The sequence below is a fragment of the Ascaphus truei genome, chromosome 5 (assembly GCF_040206685.1).
Source record: "Ascaphus truei isolate aAscTru1 chromosome 5, aAscTru1.hap1, whole genome shotgun sequence".
In the NCBI taxonomy this organism is placed as follows: Eukaryota; Metazoa; Chordata; class Amphibia; order Anura; family Ascaphidae; genus Ascaphus; species Ascaphus truei.
The window spans coordinates 61071599-61077695 of NC_134487.1; the positions used below are offsets into that span (position 1 = coordinate 61071599).

Consider the following 6097-nt stretch of genomic DNA (forward strand, 5'->3'; position numbering starts at 1 on the left):
ATTTCTATCAGAAACTCGCAAGCCCTTTATCCCCTGTACCCAATTTTCCTACTCCTCTGTGAAGTGACTGTATAACCCTGTTCTTTTATTGTAACCATGTATTTTTTATAACGCTATGCCCAGGACATACTTGAAAACAAGAGGTATCTCTCAATTTATTACTTCCTGGTAAAACATTTTTATAAATAAAATAAATAAATAAATATTTTAGTAAATTGCAAAACCATTGGTGGATTAATGATCTGTTAGTTATTCAGTGTGTGAATAAAATACACCTTTTTTGACTAATTGCTTTTCTTTCTGAAGACTGATTTTATTTTTCTGTGATAGCTGAACTAATGCTGGCCAAGATAACAGGGTGTCACAAGTGTGAAGAAGCTAGTACAGTACTTAAATCATTAGCTACCAGAGAAGCTGTTTTAAAATACATATTTCTCTTTACGGCTTATTCCACTAGACATATTATGTTTGTTTTACCCGCTGCTATATCGTGTTGATCTGTTGCCATTTGTAGTATATATTGCTTTGTTTTTTATACAACTACTGTACAATAACATTCTTCTCTTTTCCTTTTGTATATATTTTCAGCTGAATATCCTCTGGTAACTTCAAACAAGAGGAAGGAGGTACAGGAACCCGTACATGCCAAACTAACATCTAAACCATAACAACTGAATTTGTATTTGTATATGACCCAAATTATTGAGGAACCAACCAGGAGAGGGGCAATACTGGATTTGGTAATATCAAACAATGTAGAAGTAATAACAAGTATTCAAGTCCTGGAACATTTGGGTAACAGTGATCATAACATGGTCTATTTTGAAATAAATGATCATAAAACAGATTACTTGGGTTCAAACAAGACCATAAACTTTAGAAAAGCAAATTTTAATAAACGGAGGTCTAATCTACAATTAATACATTGGGATTATGTTTTTGCAGGGAAAAATGTAGAAGATAAATGGGCAGTCTTTAAAACATTGTTAGAAAAGCACACTTATTACCCAAGGGTATACACTGATAAGTATAAAAGAAATAAGTCAAAAACAATGGCTAAATAAACAGGTATGGGAGGAAATGGACAAGAAGAGGAAGGCGTTTAAATTCTTTGTCAGAAGGGAAGGAGGCATTGTATCAGAATTATAAGGAATGTAACAAAAATTGCAAAAGGGCAATCAAATTAGCAAAAATGGATAATGAAAAAAGGATTGCAATAGAAAGTAAGATCAACCCTAAAAAATCTTTAAGTACCTTAATAACAAAAAAATGAGAAAAGAAAATATAGGACCCTTTCAGTGTGAGATGGGCAGGCAGATTATTGGAGATAAGGAAAAAGCAGAGATATTAAACAAATTCTTTGCCTCTGTGTTTACCAGGGAAGAATCAATTTCAATTGTAGTGCTGCAGGAGGAAGCCACAACCTCCATATTAATGAACAATTGGTTAACTGAGGGAGAAGTTCATAAGTGGCTTGAAAAACTTAAAGTAAATAAGGCACTTGGCCCCGATGGCATACATCCAAGAGTTCTCAAGGAGTTAAGCTCAGTAATAGCCAAACCATTATATTTAATATTCAACGACTCCATTTCGACAGGCTCAGTACCACAAGATTGGCATAAAGCAGATGTGGTGCCTATATTTAAAAAGGGAGCTAGATCACAACCGGGGAATTACAGACCTGTAAGCCTGACTTCATTAGTGGGGAAACTACATGAAGGTTTAATATGGGATAATATTCAGGAATACCAAATGGAAAACAAAATTAGTAATAGTCAGCATGGATTTATGAAGGATAGATCATGCCAAACTAACCTTATTTGTTTCTTTGAGGAGGTAAGTAGGAATTTAGAACAGGGTAAAGCAGTTGATGTGGTCTACTTAGATTTTGAAAAGGCTTTTGATATGGTTCCACACAAGAGGCTGGTGTACAAAATAAAGCAAATTGGACTCAGTAGTAATGTATGCACCTGGATTGAAAACTGGTTGAAGGATAGACAACAGAGGGTTGTCATAAATGGAACTTTTTTCAGGTTGGACTAAAGTCGTGAGTGGAGTACCTCAGGGATCGATACTGGGACCCCTGCTTTTTAACTTGTTTATTAATGACCTTGAGGTTGGCATTGAGAGCAAAGTCTCCATCTTTGCTGATGATACTAAATTGTGTAAGGTAGTAGAATCAGAGCAGGATGTAATTTCTCTCCAGAAGGACTTGGAGAGACTGGAAATGTGGGCAGGTAAATGGCAGATGAGGTTTAATACAGATACATGTAAGGTTATGCATTTGGGAATGCAAGAATAAACTGGCGACACAAATTAAATAGGGATAAATTGGGGGAATCCTTGATGGAGAAGGATTTAGGAGTGCTTGAAGACAGCAGACTTCGCAATAGTGCCCAAAGTTAGGCAGTAGCTGCAAAGGCAAACAAGATCTTATCTTGCATTAAATGGGCAATGGATGAAAGAGAAGTAAACAAAATTATGCCCCTTTACAAAGCATTAGTAAGACCACAGCTTGAATATGGAGTACAATTTTTGGCACCACTCTTTAGAAAAGACATTCTGGAACAAGAGAGTGCAGAGAAGAGCCACCAAATTAATATAGGGGATGGACAATCTAACTTATGAGGAGAGGCTAGCTAAATTAGATTTATTTACATTAGAAAAGAGGCGTCTAAGAGGGGATATGATAACTATATACAAATATATTCGGGGACAGTAAAAGGAGCTTTCAAACGAACTATTCATCCCATGGGCAGTACAAAAGAACTCCGGGGCATCCCTTTAGGTTGGAGGAAAGGAGATTTCACCAGCAACAAATGAAAGGGTTCTTTACAGTAAGGGCAGTTAGAATGTGGAATTCATTACCCATGGAGACTGTGATGGCAGAAACAATAGATTTGTTCAAAAAAAGGTTGGACATCTTTACAGTGGTATACCAAATAAGTATACATGGGAAGAATGTTGATCCAGGGATTAATCCGATTGACAATTCTTGGAGTCAGGAAGGAATTTATTTTCCCCTTATGAGATATCATTGGATGATATAACACTGGGGGTTTTTGTTTGCCTTCCTCTGGATCAATAAGTAAGTATAGATATAGGATAAAGTATCTGTTGTCTAAATTTAGCATAGGTTGAACTTGATGGACGTACGTCTTTTTTCAACCTCATCTACTATGCAACTATGTAACTGTATTACATTTTCTGTTTATTCCAAGTATTAACGTTTCCCACCTTTTAATGTGTAACCTTAGCCTCATTTCACTATTCTCCTGTATATATTGTGTCAGTACATTACTGCCTTTTGCCTATTTGCAACATGTTGCGTGTGTGTACGTGTAGGAGACAAGTTCTAAGGTATAACCAGGGAGACGTATTTAAGGAACAATAAATGTTGGCTTTTATTTAGCCCAAAGCTTTAAACAGTACAGTTTAGATCAGCATGCAAAACAAACAAACAGCCTATCCCTTCATAAGGGCTAATTTATTCTTCCCAGTCCCTATCTGCAGGGCTGGGAGGCTAGGCCTCATACTAATCTCTGCCCTAAAGTCCAAAGAGGTACCTGTTATCAGGGCTCTTTCCCTCAGTCCGTGTCTGAGTTGTGTCAGTGGGATGCACCCTCTAGCAGGTTCCAGGGTCCGCTGCATCCTCGAATAGAGGATCTGGTTCCCTGGGATCCTTCTCTGATCAGCACACAGCTCCTTAGTGCTAGAGAGATATCCTGCAGTTTAAACAGGAGGTTTTTCTATCTGACTGATGAGCCAGGTAGAGACTAATTGTCTGTAGCTGCAATTAAGCAGCTTCCTGCTGGACTCATTAGCTGGATATAGGCTTCCTATTTGGAGCCCTATTTAGATAGGGGTTCATGCCCTATCACTATATGATATAGAAATAAAATGTATATCTATTGGTTATTTCCTTTGTAAAATTCCCATGGCATACCATATTTAAAGTTGACATGTATTAATGGATTGCAATAAAAGATCCCCATATTTCAAAAACTGTATGTATGTATGGTCACATTAGTGATACAAAATACCAGCCCGGCACAGGAATGGAAAAAAAGTTTTTACTTAGTCCAAAAAGCAGACATTTAACCCTATATTTCAGTCCCCACTGGACCTTCTTCAGTGCTAACTAAATGTAAACCCAAATTTGGCACGAAAAGGACAGAGGGGGTTGGGTTAGTGTTGCTAAGCAACAATTAGTGAGTGACAGATATTAACGTGAGGGGTAAGAAGTTAAAAACATAGGGTTGGGCAGAGACTAAACAGCAGAGCTTACATGGTACGTAACACTATACAGCAGACAGTACAGAAGCAATAATAAACATGTAGGCAGCCACTGCACGGAGTGAAATAGCAGACAGAACAAGCATATTACAAATAAAGTGTCTTGTTACCATGGCAACTCAATGCCATATGAAGTCATTTGACACTGATTCAGGAGGAGGGTGTCAGCAAGGAGGCAGCTGCCACATGTAAGTGCCTAGGTGCACACACTACACAGATGCCTGTACACAAAACACACTATACACAGACACGCGCTACACCTACCCAACACACACCATACAGACGCACACTACACGTACCTAAAAACACAGCATACACAGACGCACGTACAAGAGATACATGCAACGTACACAGACGCACGCACACAAGATACACACACCATACACAGATGCATGCCAATTTCCCGGGCACACTTGCTTACCGTTTTGTCCTTGGCGCCTGTGTTTTGTGAAGGGTCCATGGTGGTAGGAAATGTTCCATGATTGTTTTCATTTTTGTATTTTGCAAGTTTGAATAAAATGCCTTGTTTTTAATACTCCAGAGTGCTGTGGAAATCTCAATTTCGCTACACTTTTCTTTCTGTTGAATTGATTCTACTCAGTCCATTTTTAGAAAAAAATATATATTTTCCCCCTCCAAATTTCTATAGTTGGAGGATTCTTGTGAATCTATTTATGAAATATAGTCTTCCTAGCAGCCATCAATATTATCATTTTGATTTTATTTATAACTTTGCTCTTAATCTCACAATATTTATTTTATATTGATTTGACTGAAATGTCCTTCGTATACAATCTTAAAGATCTTAAGTAGATAGTTTAGAGCGCTTAGATGAGTTTATCAGTGAATCCAATGGATTTGTTATATCTCTTGGGTGTTATTGTGCATAATTCCGTATAAGAAGTGTCTAGCCTGGAAGCAAGCATTAAATTGATTTGTTAAGAAGTTATAACTTTCTTTCAAATATTTGAATGGAAGTATTGAGCCATCTAATACATTTATGTTTTTTTTTTATTTTAGATCCCCATCTCCTCCCAGACATTAAAAGGATGTGCTGCCTTTCCTTCCTGAAATTGTTTGTTACTGTACCTGTAGATGGAAAAAACAGTGAATCTGTTTCCCTCAAAGTTTGCAAGCTACTGTATGTGCCATGCTCAGTATGTCTTAAAGAGAAGTTTTCCATTTCCTACTTTGGCCATTCTTTCAATTGCATACTTTACAGATACACTAGATGTATATTCTGTAATAATTCTTGTTTTATTTAACTTATTGTTAAATCTCCAATGACAAATCCAGTCTTTTGCATATCTAAGAATGCTTGCTATACTGAATTGTCTCATGTTTAATGTGTTATGTTTGGTTTGTTGTAGTTTTATTAAACTTATTTATGATTTCTTCCTGTTCCATATGAATGTTTGGAACGCGTTGTTTAGCATCTTCTCAACTGTAATTAAAATCATTCTACACGGTTAGCAAAATGACAATTCCAAATGGAAATGGCAGCAGAGACAAAAAGTACATAAAAACATGGCAAACCTTTAAGGGTATTAAATTGTGCACATTTGTTTTAGTAGAATGAGTTTAGAGGTAGGTACATTAGAATGTGTGATAGTGTAAAGCTATACACACTGCAGCATGTGTAAGAGGTTTTCACCAATTATTTTCTTCAAGGTGCGAGTCCTCCTAGAATCAAAATAAGCCAATAGCCGCAATGTTTAAATGAATAAAAGGTTTCATTTTACATACAGATTTGGACTGTTTTAACTTGTACTTGTTCCAAATACAAAACCATACATTTAAC

At 36.7% G+C, this 6097-nt stretch overlaps 1 long non-coding RNA gene across 1 annotated transcript; it reads left to right on the forward strand.

Moving 5' to 3' along the window:
- The first annotated feature begins 4230 nt into the window (after positions 1-4230).
- Positions 4231-5740, forward strand: LOC142495032 (uncharacterized). The gene is made up of 2 exons (XR_012801650.1): positions 4231-4484; positions 5317-5740. It is a non-coding gene; the product is annotated as an uncharacterized LOC142495032 (long non-coding RNA).
- Positions 5741-6097: the final 357 nt, after the last annotated feature.